Raw genomic sequence first — 16823 nt, 5'->3', positions numbered from 1 at the left:
CATCTATATTTCTCACCTTTACTCCCAAAAAGCTGTTTTTTTCTCCCCAGCAAGAGGGGTGAAATGATGTTGGTACGATGGTACTAAACAAGAAATTCAGCTCTGACCCTTCAGTAGCTCAGCAGACATTTTTTGATCTTTGCCAGGCTAGGCTGTTAACGTCTACCGGGCCCCGGAACATTTAGCCAGGCTTGATTACTGTAACTCACTTTACGTGGGCCTACCCTTGCACCACTGGTGCAAAATGCGGCTACCCGGCTTCTCACATGGACACTGTGGAGAGCCCACGTAACAACGGTATTATGGCTGAATTGGCTTCTGATTGAATTTTGAATCCATTTCAAGGTTTGGGTTTTGATCTTCGAGGCCTTATGCAGTCTGGGCCCTTCATATCTGAGGGATCGCCTCTCTGAATATGTTCCCTGGAGAGTTCTTCAGTCGAGCAATACGAACCATCTGAGGATCCCTGGCACCAAGGAAATAAAGCTGGTCTCAAAAAGAGCCAGAGCCTATTCAACCCTGTCTCCTGCCTGGAGGAATGAGCTCCCAAGCAAGGTCAGGACCCTGCCAGAACTGAGTTCTGCAGGACCTGCAAGGGCTTCTGCTGAGCCTATTGTTGAGGTTCACTAGATAATAGCTAGATAATAGCAACAACAAATATTGGGCCTCCCTCTTGCCCCTCTGCCCTCCTTTCCTTCCCCACTCCTTCCCTATAATCTAACATCTGCTGACTTCAACCTGACCTTAGTAATCCAAATTTTGATGCTACAGTGTTAAATTGTGGTTTTACATAATTTTACATATTTTAACCAGGTTTGATTTGACTGATTAACTCATTGACTGATTGACTGATTGACTGATTGACTGACTCATTCATTCATTCATTCCATTTTTATACCGCCACTCCCAGCATAGCCGGCTTGTGGCGGTTTACATTCAATAAAACATGATAAGATACATCCATAAGACACCCTAAAAACATTATAACATCCCCAAAATACAAAACACAGAGTAATGGTGGTTAAAACATATATCTCCTCACCCAACAACATTTCAGTTGTTCTGGCATCAGTATAGGACACAATTAGTATTCCTGATGATGTAACCCAGAGGAGGTAGATTGCCCTGTGGTTCCGGGCAATGAAGATGATGGACAGATACACAGACATGACAAGAAAAACAAACTCATGCCATAAGGTCCTCTTTCTTTTTAGTTCAATGCTGGATGAAAGGAACATTGTTAAGGGGATATAAATGTCAAGATCAAAAATTAATACACAGGTACCTTTCCAGTTGTGGAAGTTAGCCAATGAGAAGTCACAGAAAGTAAAGTTAGCATTATCTAATGGTTGATTCATACTTGGTTGGTATCCTTTGTTTCCTCCAAGAAGACCCGGAGAGGCTTCCATCATTCATCATTCCTCCCCTTTCTGCTTACAGCCACCATCTTTTGAGATAGGTTAGGCTGCAAGAGACTTGGATGCCAGGGTCACCCTTTCATTCCATGATTCAAACCTGAATGACCCGGATGCTAGCCTGACACTCTAAACCAGTGACCCCCAACATGGTACATGTGGGTGCAATTGACTTGCATGGTGGCACCTCTCTGCTTAATAAGACGCGGACAACCGTTGTTAGCATAACAGGCCACAGCTCTCTTTAATAACCAAACATATGTTGGCTTGGCAGGGGGTTAAGAGCCACTCTATAGCCATATGGCTACTATTCCCACTACAGTGGCTCTCCTGGATCCTGCATCAGTTCCCAGCCTGGAACGTGGGTCCCCCCATTCTGTTGTAACCCCTAACCAGGGAAGTGCCACATCTGGGATGCCAAAGGAGGTCCAAACCACCTTTGAGTGCACCCCACGAGCCCCTTAGCCTCCCCAGCCTGGTCTGCCCTGCCTGCAGGTTGCCACCTCCTTAAAGAAGCCACTTATTTGTCTGGCTAGTCAGCCACGCAAAAGAGACTCCCCTCCAAACAGGCTCTGTCCCCTGCCAAGCTGAAAGCTGTAACAAATATTTTATGAACAAGCAGCGAACCAAACATAAACTGCTGTGCCAGCTTGTTCCCAGCCAGAACTAAGGGGTGGGAGGTTGGGTAGCATCCCTGATTGTCACTTGGCAAAAGAGGCCAGGCTGAGCATCCTCTGCACCCTCCTCCTAAACGTCGGGACGCATGCCATGCTTGACGCATGCATCCTCTACCGCTGCTGCATCTCCTTCGTCAGCTCCCCAGCATCATCAGTGGCAGCCCCAGGTAATTTTCAGCCGCTCATTGTGTCTACTGGAGTGCTTCTTGGTGCTCATCTGCTCTTGCCCCAAAGTGTGCCTCTGTCAAATCAAAGAGCCAGTTCTGTGTTTTCCTCACTCAACTGACATAGAATATTTCCCAATATAGCTCAGGAGGCATCAACTTTGTGTCCATACAGGGATCTTTAGTTTGGAAACAGCTGCCTCTATGGTAGGAATATGCTCAGCTTGGAACCTCCTTACCCTGGGGAAACTTCCCGATGTGCCCATGGGCATAGCGGGTGAGGGCCCCAGCTCTAATTATTACACTATTATGACTTTCACCTGGGAATGCGATGGCACAGGAACCCTACAGCAGGGTATGATTATAGGTCTGTTCAGAGTGGACAACATGAAGCAATGAGTTCATCCTACACTGGGGACAAATCCCCAGAGCTGGCTTTTTAAATATCAGTTTTCTTCTTCTTGGGTCTGTTAGAACAGGGGTAGTCAACCTGTAGAGCCTCTTGTGGTGCAGAGTGGTAAGGCAGCCGTCTGAAAGCTTTGCCCATGAGGTTGGGAGTTCAATCCCAGCAGCCGGCTCAAGGTTGACTCAGCCTTCCATCCTTCTGAGGTCGGTAAAATGAGTACCCAGCTTGCTGGGGGGTAAACGGTCATGACTGGGGAAGGCACTGGCAAACCACCCCGTATTGAGTCTGCCATGAAAATGCTAGAAGGCATCACCCCAAGGGTCAGACATGACTCGGTGCTTGCACAGGGGATACCTTTACCTTTACCTAGTCAACCTGTGGTCCTCCAGATTTCCATGGACTACATCTGCTGGCAGGGGCTCATGGGAATTGTAGTCCATGGACATCTGGAGGGCCACAGGTTGACTACCCCTGTGTTAGACCCTTCCTCAAAATTGGGATTTCCCCCCCAAAAAAACCAACAACACCTGGCTCTGAATTACCGTATCAGTAAGGGAATCCAAGATTTTTCAGAAATACTAATCTTTTTTTGGTCCAATAGACCAGAACTAAGAAATACTGTCTTCCTTCTCCCCGCTCTTTTTTGTACACTCCATTTTATTCCAGAGACTGAAGCCGCTGCCCATAGGAAGCAATGCCTTCTTAATGGAAATGCAATGTCCCAAATTGTATTGACCACAGCAAGTAAGGGCAAGGAGAAATGCATATCACCTCTGGTTCCACCTTAAAGAAGGACACTTGTTTGGAACTGAGCAGGGATTAAGGCGTCTTGTACCTTTGGGAAAACAGTTCAATCAGCATGGATCAAAGTTCCTGTTGGAACTTTAAGAGGAACTTTGCATCCTCTTGGCTCCAGTACATCATCCCGGTTTATCTAGATAAATAAGCCAAAAAGCTAGGTTAGCTTTTCTTGTATGACAAGATGACAGACAAGGACATGCCTCTTCTACTTGACACCTGACTCTCAGGTTACACATGGACATATAAATCTGTCTTATACTAAATGTCCTGACCTGAATTACTCAAGCTAGCTCAATTTCATAAAACCCTGAAAAGTAAGAAGCATCAGCCAAGGTTAATACTTGGATGGGAGACCACCAGGAAGTCCAGGCTTGCTACACAGAATGGTGAATCAACTTGAAAATCACATGAGGTTGCAGTAACTTGGCTGTGACTTGATGGCCCTTTCCACCAGCAAATATGAACACACTCCCCTTACCTTAAACCTGGATCTCGGCATGCAAATAAAAGCATGAATCTGCCTTGTGCGAAATTAGACTAGTGATCTATCAAGGTCAGTATTACATAATCCCACTAGGTCTCAGAATTCTCCAGAAGATATCTTTTTCAACATCTAGACTAGCACCTGATTTTTTCTTAATGACATTCAGGGAATTGAATATGGGTCCTTCTCCATGTAAAGCGGTATCCTACTGCTGAAGCCCAGAACCTCTCCTAACTATAGTCATAAATAATAGAAAACAGTCAGGAAGAAGGTGGTGCTTGGGACTCCATCTAGAAGTTTAAGTTCGAAGATACCTTTAGTTGAAAAGGGAGTTTTAAGTAACTGCCCTGAATTGTAGAAGAGTTGGAGACGGGCAAACAGGCCATTTAGTTCAACTTCCTGCTAAAAACAGGATCATCCCTAAGCATCCATTATAAGGATATACCTAGCCACTGCTTGAAGACCGCCAGTGAGGGGGAGCTCATGACCTCCTTAAGCAGTCAATTCCACTGCTGAACTACTCTGACTGTGAAAATATTTTTTGCTGGCATCTAGCCGGTACCAGTCTAAATGTAGTTTAAACCTATCACTGTGGCTCCTATCCTCTGCTGCCATCAGGAACTTCTCCCTGCCCTCCTCCAAGTGACAGCCTTTCAAATATTTAGAGTGAGCAATCGTGTCCCTTCTCACCCTTCTCTTCTCCAGGCTGAACATTCTCAATCCCTCAGCCTTTCCTCATAGAGTAGTGGTTCTCAACATGGGGGTCATGAGGAGTTGTTTGGCCCTTTCCCGGGGTTCGCTGTGAGAGCTTGGATACGGGGGCCACAGCCATGGTGGCAGCATGGTGCTGGCCTTCTCTGCACTGCCTCAGAGCTCATGGAAGCCAAGGAGATCACCAAGGCTGCACGGAGGAGGCCAGCGGCACGGCGAGCAGAAGCAGTGGTGGTGGTGGTGCATTGCACATGGCAGTGCCTGTGCATGCACTCTCATGCACCCACATGTGCACGCATGCCGCCACCACCCCTGCTGTAGGGGTTGCGGCATTAGGGCGGTTGAGAACCGCTGTCATTGGGCTTGCTCTGCAGGATGCAGATCATTCTTGTTGCTCTCCTCTGAACTGTCACAATTTTGCCCATCTCCTTTTTGAAGTGAGGTCTGCAGAACTGCACACAGGACTCCAGGTGTAGTCTGTCCAGTGAAGTACACAGTGAGACTATGTACTATGTTGCAATTTTGATGTGATGCCTTTGTTGATACAGCCCAAGACTGTACTTGCCTTCCGCTCATATTTAGCTTACAGTCCCCAAGTACCCCAAGATCATGTTCACACACACTGCTCCCCAGAAGTGTATCTCCCATCCAGTACTCAAATGCTTCCCATTTTTGTGACCCAGTTATAGAACTCTGCACTTCTCCTGTTCTTATTTGCCCACTTTTCCAGCATATCGTTGATCTCTATCTCTACCTTCCGGGTTCTTCGCTACTCCTCCCAATTTGGTGTCATCTTCAAACTTAATGAATACTCAGACTTCAAACTTCAGACCATTAATGGCATGATAACACTCATAATCATCCTGGTACCTAGTAATCAGGTATATCCTACCTACTTAAAATAAAACAGATATTTGAAATACTAATAGTGACATGGCCTAAACATAAAACATAGGTCAAACAGATTATAACTAGGGTATAAATTAAATAAACATTTAAAACATGAGTAAAAAATCAATTACTAGTGCTTAGTTAAAAGGGATATCTTAACACAGAAACCATCCTAAGAAAGTATAACTCTTATTTCAAGAGTTTTGTCTTGAAGAAGTATGGCCAGAAATTCGGCCACCATCTCTGTTAAAGTATTATCTCTGATAATAAAAACTAAATATCTCTTCCAGGAAAACATACAGCCAGAAATGAGTCAATCAGCTGCTGGTGGTGATTGAAGAGTGACAGACTCTACTGTAACATGTGAGCTGTGGTATCAGGCCCAGATGAGCAAAGCTCACACAAGCAATCCTTCAAAGAGGGACTATGATGACACCACCAATGGGAAAATGTTTAGCCAGCTAGCATAGAGGTGTGAGGAAGGGACAAGTTAGCAAGATTAAAAAAATAGTGAGCCCAAATGCGGCTGGGAATCATCCCACACCACTATTGACAGAATGGCAGGTAGGCATGGGTGGGAAGACACAGAAGCTCGCAGGGCTAGGTCGCCTGGTGTGGGCCAGGTTAGGCCTGCACCTAGCCTGGCATGCCTGGTTGGATCACCTCCTGGGTTAGGCCCTGCAGCTGGGGGATCCCATCTCCTGGGAGTGGAGGCAGTTGACTCGGATGCTGCAGTGGGCAATGCTTGTGGTGGATGCCGCTGACATCAGCTCCTTCATTCCCCTCCCAGGCTGAGGGCCAACATCTGTATTGTTAATAAAAGTTGTGGCCAATTTTGCACCACTTAGAGTGTCAGTGTCTTGCTTCCTGCCCCCGAAACCTGCCTGCAAGTCAATAACATGAGTTAAGGGGGTAAACCAAGATGACAGGGAGAACAGGTCCAGTTTATCAATGGGTAGTTCCACCACCCCTGGACCCAGGATAGAAACTTGGGCATCCCACTGCTTACCTCCCTTCAATCTAATGAAACACTATTGACAACAATTCTTTGGGTGCAGCATCACCATCATGATCTTTAATATGTATAGTGCCCCTCCCCATTTGGGCTCGGGGTGGTTCACAACAATAAAAACATTCAATAAAATCACTGACAATAATAAGATTACTAAAATACAGTTCAATACAATACATCTTATTATCTGTATATGTTCAAGTTAACGTTTAAACTCCCTCGCCAGGATGGGGCTTAGGAGGACATGATGGCTGATCTCCTTCCTCCAGAACTGGACACAGAGGGTGGCAGTGGAGGAAGAATTGACTTGCCCCTTTGTGCTCCTCTGTGGGGTACTGCAACGGGTGATACTCTCCCCACGCTCTTTAAAATCTATATGCGCCCTCTGGCACAGCTGGCACAGAGCTTTGTTCTAGGCTGTCACCAATATGTAGATGACATCCAGCTCTGTCTCCTGATGGACATTTTCCAGATGTTTGGAAGCAGTGTCTGGATGGCTTAGGCAGAGGCAGCTGTAAATCAATCCCTCCAAGACGGAGGTCCTGTTGCTGGGCAGAAGGGGACAGGATCAGGAAGTGTGTCTCCCCTTTCTGGGTGGAGTTCAGCTTATGACTGTACCTACTGCCAGGAATTTGGGGGTGATCTTTGATGCCTCCTTATCTATGGAGGCACAAATCACAAAGGTAGTGCAAGTGGCATTTTCCCATCTGTGCCAAGCTATGCTATTAGTACCCTACTTGTCCCCCGAACACTTGGCCATAGTGATCCATGAAATAGTCACTTCCAGACAAAAATTCTGTAACTTGCTGTACACAGGCCTTCCCTTGTCTTTGACCCAGAAATTGCAATTGGTGCAAAATGTGGCTGTTAGGGTCCTCTCAATGTCATCTTGGAGGGTCCATATCCAGTCTGTGCTGAAGCAGCTGCATTGCTTACCAATTAGCTTCCAAATCAAGGTTTTGGTTCTTACCTTTGGCCTGGGTCCCACATATCTTTAGGCATCTCCTTATGCCCCCCTCAAGGCTCTTCACTCTGCAGGTTTGAATCTGCTGGTTGACCCCAGTCCTTGGGAGTACACCTGGCCACGACTAGTGCCAAGGCCTTTCCAGTCCTGGCCCCAAGCTGGTGGAATGAGCTCCCAGAAGAGCTGAGGACCCTGACGAAGCTGTCACCGTTCCTCAGGACCTGCAAGATGTAGCTCTTCTGCCAGGTCTTTGGTTGAGGCCAAGCAAAGGAATATCTGGTCCCTACCTGCAGAAGTCCATGTGCCAGACATCTGGGCAGGGACTACCTCTCCTGAAAGCAGTAGTGCATTGTCATAGGGCATGGAGGGGGTGGATTTAGACTGGTCGAAGGTTGCATGCTCTGATCTGGATGACCCAGGCTAGCCTGATCTCATCAGATCTCAGAAGCTAAGAAGAACTGGTCCTAGTTAGTACTTGGATGTGAGTTATGGTTGTGTGTTCCAGCAGAGTTTGGCTACTTCAGCAATCATCAAAGCCCAAGGTGGCCAGCACTGGGGCATGGAGGGAAGGGGCAGCGCTGGCAGCAGTGCATGATATGGAGCCCACCTGCAGACACAAAGCTTTGAAACTGCGTTTGTGCGCCAATTGGCATGCCACCGCCACCCCTCCTCTCCATGCCACAGCACTGGCTGCCTTGGGCTTTGATGATTGCCAAAGTGGCAGAACCATGCCAGAGTGCATAACACTAATGTGAGCTCACCAAGAAATTCTAGGATCTAGCTGCTGGCTTGCTGTGGGTTCAGGCTCGCTCCCTTTGTGTGCCAGGTCAACCCTCTGGCACCCTCGGGGGGGGGCATGCGATAATAATAAAGTTGTGGCCACATTGATTGCCAGACTGGAGTGCTGCATCTAATTGGGGTAAAATGCCAGAGTGCCAGTCAGTGACAACAGACCTGCTAGCTAAATCTTCTGTTCCGTAGTGACTTTATAAAGTCTGATAAGAAGGCCAGGGGTAAGAATAAATGAGTCAAAGTTAATGCCTTTCAACTAAAAAAGTTTGCTCAGAAGATGGACGAGATCTACTGAAGCAACAAGCTGGACAAAGTTCTTATTGAAGGTTAATAAGATAGCACAAGAACTTCTCTTCCATGGAGACAAGCTCTCAAATACTAAACAGGTGGGGCATCATCTTCCTCGACTAAGGTAAAAGCAGTTCGCACTAATGTTGCTAAATATCCCAAATATCCCAAAACGAGGAAAGGGAGAGTTATCCTACATTAATGGCCATGGTTGTGACATCCCTTGTGACATCCCTTGGTTTCATCTGCTGAAAAGGACACACGTATTCCTTGCACATGAATCTGAACGTTTATAGATATATAGGAGATTTCCAAAAGCATGACACAATATCTTTCTAGCATTCCAGCAAAGGACAGTCGGTGAGTACTGCAAATCCTGCGTATTGTCAATTATATATAACTAGGGGTCAAGCTTGTTGCATTCAGGAATACAACGGGTGCTAGATTAGGGTGGGTGGGGTGGAAGAACTCCCCCTCTCCCCAGGACCTGGAAAGTCTGCAAGCAGCTGTTAGGGAACTCACCGTCAGGGGCTATTTGCATGTGGCAGGGATCTGCAGCCTTCAAGGATCAGAGGGAAATGGAAGGAGGAGGGGGTGGTCAGGGGTGTGGAACAGAAGGTGAATGGTTGGCCACTGGACAGACAGGCAAGCTGGTTGGAGGAGGAGGCACTCAGGGGTAGGACAGATGCCCCGAGTGGGTGTTAAGTGCTGAGTGGCATTTAAGTCATGAGATATGCTCCTCCTCCAAGCCAAAAATATTATGTGGAACAGATAACAGGAACCAGAATGTCCTGGTCTGATTTTGAAAAATCAGACTATATTATTTAGTCATTTTTACATTTTATTTATTGATTGAGAAAATTTAGAACACTTATATGTTGATTTGGGTTGATCATTCTGGAATGAGAAATTTCCAAAGACATGAGAGGAATGGTCTAGGAATGGACACAGTTCTGGGAGGGAGCTCAGGAAGATGTGATGTCAGGTCCTGCAGTGTCACAATTAGGTCAAAAGTTGGCCTTTCCAGTCCTTTCCTTTTCTGTGAGGTCAATGCTTTCTATAAAACTTCAAATTTTAAATTTCACATAGCATATTATTTCTGCGCTCTGTCCCTTAAAGCCTTAGTAGGCTTCTTCATGAGTTATTTTAGTATGCCGTGCTAACCCATTTATCCTTTTTGGGAGTTCACCTATTAACCCTACCTGAACAACCTGCAAGACTGCCTTGAGATTGTGGCTTCAACAATTGGATGGAACTCCCCCTTCTCAGTTCAGAAACCTCAGCCCAATAACTCCACTGCTATTCTCATAGCTGTACCTCCATGATTTAGTCTCCTTCCCAGGTGTGCCAGAACTACCATCAGGGCTGTGAAGCAGCCATCAACTGGCTGATCAACCTGGAGTTCCATGCTTCCTATGTGTACATCAGCATGTCCTACTATTTTGACCGTGATGACGTGGCTCTGAAAAACACAGCAGTTAAAGGAATCCGGGCTTCATACTGTTCAAATCTCTTGTCTTTCTCTTCTCCAAGCTATACATGCCCAACTCTCTTCATAAGGCATAGATTCCAGCCCCTCAAGCACACTTGTTGCCCTTTTTTGGTACATGTTCTAACTGGTCAATATTCTTCTCAAACTGCAGTGCCCAGAACTGGACAAAATATTCCAAATAATATTTTGTCCAGTTCTGGGACAACCAATGTTCTACTATCTAACCAATGTTCTACTATCAAGCCAGGTATCCCCCATCTTATATTTACACATCCCATTATTATTACCCAATGTAATGCTTTACACTTCTCCCAATTAAAATTCATTTTGTTGGCTAGCTAGACCCAATTTCCTAATTCAGATCTTCCTGAATAGTTGTCATTTCCTCCAGGGTATTTAACATTCCACCCAATTTTGATCAATATACCCTCATCCAAATCATTAATGAAAATGGGGTGGAGACAGCTCTGGTTGCCCTCACATATATTCTCTGGAGGCATCTGGATCTAGGTTGGTCTGTCCATACCATCTGATTTTCTGGCCAACTGGTTTCACGTTGTGGTGGATTGGTTCAAATGGAGTTGGCTGAAGCTAAATCCAGCTAGGATGGAGGTCCTTCAGCTAGGTTCATAAATCATAAATTATGTTTAGGTTGAACAGGTAAATAGATGGAGGTCCTTCAGCTAGGCTGATGTGCTGATTGGGAGGGAGGTAATGCAACTCCTGGCTCTTGATGGGGTCCATTTAACAACTTCGACCACTGTCAGGATCCTGGATGTCTCTATATCTATCGAGGTCATGAACAGTGTACACCAGAAATTTTATAGCCTTTACCAGGTATTACAACTTGCACCCTACCTCTCGACTCCCAACCTAGCCACTGTGATCCATACAATAGTCACTTCCAGACTAGACCTCTGTAATTCACCCTGCACAGGTTTGTCCTTGAAGCTGCTCTGAAAACTCCATCCAAAATGAGACAGTGTGGGTCTTTCCTGGGACCCCAGGGAGAGTACATAATACATCTGTGCTCTCCCAGATGCATTGGTTCAAGATTGCAGATTGAATCAGGTACATGATTTTGATCCTTCTGTTCAAGATTCTAAACAGTCTGAAATTCTGTAACTATGGAATTACCTCTTCTGCTATACCCCCCAGAGTGCATTAAGATTGTATCCTGCTCAGGGTCCCTTGTCTCGGGGAAGTAACACTGGCCTCAGCCTGGGCCAGTGGAATGCTTTGCTTCATGACATCAGGGTCCTCTGGGATCTCAAGCAATTCCAGAGGGTCTGTAAGACAGAGTTGTTCCACCAAGCCTACGGTTGAAGCCAGGAAACCAACACGAACAAAGCACTGGCCTCCCTATCTGAAATTTGAAGCTGAGAAATACCTTGCATAAATCTGCCCAACATAGGCCCTCTCCTAGAAGGTTATACTTACATTAGAGAGGCAACGTTTACACAAATGTTTTTGGCACATCTGTAACTGCTCTGCAAAGCGGTAGAAATAATTTAATAAGGTGTAGGTGGGTGGAGAAAGGGGCAGTGCGAGTCCATGATAAAAACTCGCGGTGGCTTTGCGGCCCCCAATTGACCGCTCTGATTGTCACTCACTCGGCCCAGAAGAAGCCATGGGGAAAGGCTTCGGTGCGGGGGAAGGAGCAGGGCCAATGCAGGCAGTCTTGCTCTTTTACCCATGCTGAAGCCAGCTAATGGCGAGGGGGGCCCACCTGGCGGGAGTCATCGGCCACCATGCACGAAGGAGAGTGATTGATATGGCGGTGGATGAGCAACGAAGAAGGAGCTCGTGTGCAGAGCATCGGGGGGGGGGAGATGGGGGGCGTGTGCTCTGACACAGGAGAAGAGGCATGGGGGCATGTGGTGTCCATAAAATGTGCCACGTGGGAAGGGACGGCCTCTTCTCCTGCAGCAGCCGAGCAACTGATGGTTCTTGGGTTGGAGGGGGCCACGGTGAGGGCTTCGCCCCAGGGAGGGAGCGCCCCAAGGAGGCCTCCTAGCACTTGCTGTATTTAGGGTACAGCAGGTTTAAGTGCTAGTTCATATATATTGTAGCTGAAGTTACACATTTGCTATTCCTTCCTTCCTTCCTTCCTTCCTTCCTTCATTCATTCATTCATTCATTCATTCATAGAGATATATATTCCACCCTTCTCTTACAAAGGAGGACAAGGGCTGTCTCACAACAGTTTTAAAAATATTTCATTATCAGAAGTGTCATCATTAAAATATACCCAGAAAAAATTCACAAGAGAAAACATTTGGCAAACCAATTGCTGCTGAAAACAAAAGGAGTAACTAAAAACCTGCTGTCTCAGTTCCATCTTGCAAAACCTTGATATGTCCCTCAAGACATGGGTTTCTTCTGATAAAACATTCTACCATAATGGGGCAACAATGGTAAAGGCTGGCGGAAACAAGATGGCTTCCTAAAGAACAGGTAGTGTTAAAAAATATTGTGTGTTGATGAGTGCAAGCAACAATGGGGGGGGGATTTATAAGGGGAAAGGTGGTCCTTCGGGTATTCTGGTCCCAAACCATTTAGTTCTTTAAAGGTTATAACCAGCACCTTGAACCTAACCCAGAAACAAACTGGCTACCAGTGCAACTGCCTCAAGAATGGCTGCACGTGAGGAGAACAAGATCAGCCAGTCAACACACAGTTGCTGCATTCTGGACCACCTGAATGTTCTGAAATATCTCCAAAGGCAGCCCTTTGCAGATTATATTATGGTAGTCCAGTCTGGAAGTGACTGTGATATGGATCAAAAGGAGACCAGGCCAAATAGGGGGCCAGTTGGCAGACGGTGAAGATAGGGAAATGCTTGCTTTATCAAGCTGGACATCGATGGCTTTCCCCCTGTCAGGCCAGTTCTCCATTCTACATCTTATAGACCTCTTCGCTGTATGAATCTATCATTGCAGCAGTGCTCCAAGTGCTGGGGCCTTATGAGTGAGGACAGAGATGTGTGGGGATAATCCCTTTTAGAGTCTACCGCCATTCTGGAGGGGAATGTTCCTTGGCAGGTTGTATAACCTATTTGTTCTCTAACCTATTGCTCCTCTCCAGCTTCAAGGCTATGGTGTGCTGGAGCTGACCTCAGTAGGTAAGGATGCTCCTGAAATGACTCCTGAGCCAATGTAATCATCTTTCAACCAGCCACACAAATTATGATCCCATCTGTCTCTAGCTGTTAATGAGATCCATTGTTCAGAAGGAGAAGAGGTCCACATGGAGAAGCCTGTGACTTTTCCGAGATAATCAACTCATGTCAATTTTTCCGCTGTTTGCCCAAAGATACCCCTTGTATTTGTTTTAGACTGTCAGAGTGAAAAAAGAAGGAAGAGGAAAAACAAAGATGATGCGCAAGGAACATTGGCTTATTTCAAAGTTTTATACCCTGTCACTCACCCTTTGGGTGTTTAAACTGCCTTATGAATACTGTGGAACAAAAACAAGTTTGGTCTTAATGAGGTGGGATTCCATATGCAGTTCTTTCACCCTCCAACAAACTATAGAATCATAGAATCATAAAGTTGGAAGGGGCCATACAGGCCATCTAGTCCAACCCCCTGCTCAACGCAGGATCAGCCCTAAGCATCCTAAAGCATCCAAGAAAAGTGTGTATCCAACCTTTGCTTGAAGACTGCCAGTGAGGGGGAGCTCACCACCTCCTTAGGCAGCCTATTCCACTGCTGAACTACTCTGACTGTGAAAATTTTTTTCCTGATATCTAGCCTATATCGTTGTACTTGAAGTTTGAACCCATTACTGCGTGTCCTCTCCTCTGCAGCCAACAGAAACAGCATCCTGCCCTCCTCCAAGTGACAACCTTTCAAATACTTAAAGAGGGCTATCATATCCCCTCTCAACCTCCTTTTCTCCAGGCTGAACATTCCCAAGTCCTTCAATCTATCTTCATAGGGCTTGGTCCCTTGGCCTCAGATCATCTTCGTCGCTCTCCTCTGTAACCTTTCAATTTTATCTACGTCCTTCTTGAAGTGAGGCCTCCAGAACTGCACACAGTACTCCAGGTGTGGTCTGACCAGTGCCGTATACAATGGGACTATGACATCTTGTGATTTTGATGTGATGCCCCTGTTGATACAGCCCAACATGGCATTTGCCTTTTTTACCGCTGCATCACACTGCCTGCTCATGTTTAGTTTACAATCCACAAGTACCCCAAGGTCTCGTTCACACACAGTGTTACCTAGAAGCGTATCCCCCATCCAGTAGGCATGCTTTTCATTTTTCTGACCCAGATGCAAAACTTTACACTTATCTTTATTAAATTGCAACTTGTTCTCATTTGTCCATTTTTTCATTGTGTTCAGATCTCATTGAACTCTGTCTCTATCTTCCGGGGTATTTGCCAGTCCTCCCAATTTGGTGTCATCTGCAAACTTGATGAGTAGTCCCTCCACCCCCTCATCTAGATCATTAATAAATATGTTAAAAAGTACCGGACCGAGCCCTGAGCCCTGAGGTACCCCGCTACTCACCTCTCTCCAGTCTGATGAAACACCATTGACAACAACTCTTTGAGTGCGGTTCTCTAACCAATTACCTATCCACTCAACTTTCTGAAAATCCAGATTGCAGTCCTTCAACTTATCCATCAGAACATCATGGGGAACCTTGTCAAAAGCTTTACTAAAATCCAAGTAAATGACATCAACCGAATTTCCCCGATCCAGCAAACCTGTTACTTGGTCAAAAAAGGAAACCATGTTGGTCTGGCAGGACCTGTTGGAGACAAATCCATGCTGACTTCCTTGTATCACCAAATTGTCCTCCAGATGTTTGCAGATCGCTCCTTTTAATATTTGCTCCATTATCTTCCCCACAACAGAGGTCAGACTCTCTGGTCTGTAGTTTCCCGGGTCATCCTTCCTCCCTTTTTGAAGATCGGGATAACGTTTGCTCTCTTCCAGTCCTCCGGGACATATCCAGTCCTTAAAGAGGTTCCGAAGATGATGGACAAGGGCTGTGCAAATTCTCTTGAAAGTTCGTTGAGCACTCTCGGGTGCATTTCATCCAGACCAGGGGATTTGAACTCATCCAGTGCAGCTAAATGCCTCTCGACACCCTCTCTATCCATGTTAACCTGCCACCCAGACACTATCCTTTGGCTACGGCCATGTCTAGATGTGCCTAAACACTTTGACCTGTGGGAAAAAAACAGATGTAAAATAGGCACCAAGCCTTTCTGCTTTCTTTGCGTCTTCCGTTAGATTTTGTCCATCCGCACCCAACAGTGGGCCTATTGCCTCCTTTACTTTACGTTTGCTCCTCACATAACTGAAAAATTGTTTCTTGTTACAATGGGCTTCCCTGGCCAATCTTAGCCCACTCTCTGCTTTGGCCTTTCTGATGATTGATCTACAGTGCCTAGTAACCTGTAGGTACTCTTCTTTAGAGCTCTGTCCTTCCCTCCATTTCCTGAACATTTTCCTTTTCTTTCTTAGTTCCTCTTGAAGTTCTCTGTTCATCCAAATAGGCTTCTTAGAGCTCCTGCAGTGTTTTCGTCTTTCTGGGATAGTCATTGATTGAGCATGCAATAGCTCCTGTTTGAGTAGCGCCCTTCCTTCACATGCTCCCTTCCCTTCCAGCATTCTCATCCATGGTATGACACTCATCATGTCTCTGAGTTTATTAAAGTTTGCCCTATGAAAATCCAACATCCGCGTCTGGCTACAAGCTTCCTTGGCTCCCCATCTCAAAAGGAATTCTATGAGGTCATGGTCACTTCTCCCTAGGGTCCCCACCTCCTTCACCTCATCCACCAACTCTTGCCTGTTGGTCAGTATTAAGTCCAGTATGGCTGAACCTCTTGTGGGTTCATCTACCATTTGATAAATGTAATTGTCAGCCAGGCAGGTCAGAAACTTGCATGACTGAGGACGCTTCGCAGAGTTTGTTTCCCAGCACACATCTGGGAAATTGAAATCACCCATGATGACAAGGTCCTGCCGCTTGGATATTTTGTCAAGCTGCTCACAAAGTGCAGCATCCACATCCTCTCATTGGTCAGGCAGTCGGTAGCAGACACCAACCACCACACTGTTTGTTTTCCCCTCGCTTATTTTCACCCAGATGCTTTCCACTGTAGATATGCTCTCCTTCACTAGAATTTCCTGACAGGTAAGCCCTTTCCTCACATACAGTGCCACTCCTCCACCTCTTCGATCTATTCTGTTTTTTCTGAACAGTTCATATCCATCCACCATTACATTCCAGTCATGAGAATCATTCCACCAAGTTTCTGTGATGCCTACTAGATCATACCTTTCCATCAGCATGAGAAGTTCCAGCTCTTCCTTTTTATTGCCCATGCTTCGGGCGTTAGTATAAAGACATCTGAATCCTTTTACTTTTGGTTCCCTATGAGCTGGCCTTGTCGGTTGGGCTGCCTCCGATCGTTTTCCTTCCATACACTCCCTATGTTGATCGTTTCCTTCCCCTAGTGGCTTTAGTTTAAAGCTCTCCTGATGAATCTCCCCAGGTTCCTGCCAAACACATTCTTCCCCAGTTTCGATAAGTGCAGTCCATCAGGTGCTAGTAGGCCTTCCTCAAGAAAGCCTATCCCATGGTCCCAGAAACCAAATCTCTCCTGCCGGCACCAACTACGCAGCCAGTGATTCACCTCCATTATCTTCCTCTCCCGACGCATTCCTCTTCCCTTGACAGGCAAGATTGAAGAGA

This window comes from Paroedura picta, chromosome 5 (assembly GCF_049243985.1).
Source record: "Paroedura picta isolate Pp20150507F chromosome 5, Ppicta_v3.0, whole genome shotgun sequence".
Classification (NCBI taxonomy): domain Eukaryota; kingdom Metazoa; phylum Chordata; class Lepidosauria; order Squamata; family Gekkonidae; genus Paroedura; species Paroedura picta.
This window is presented reverse-complemented; position numbering follows the sequence as displayed.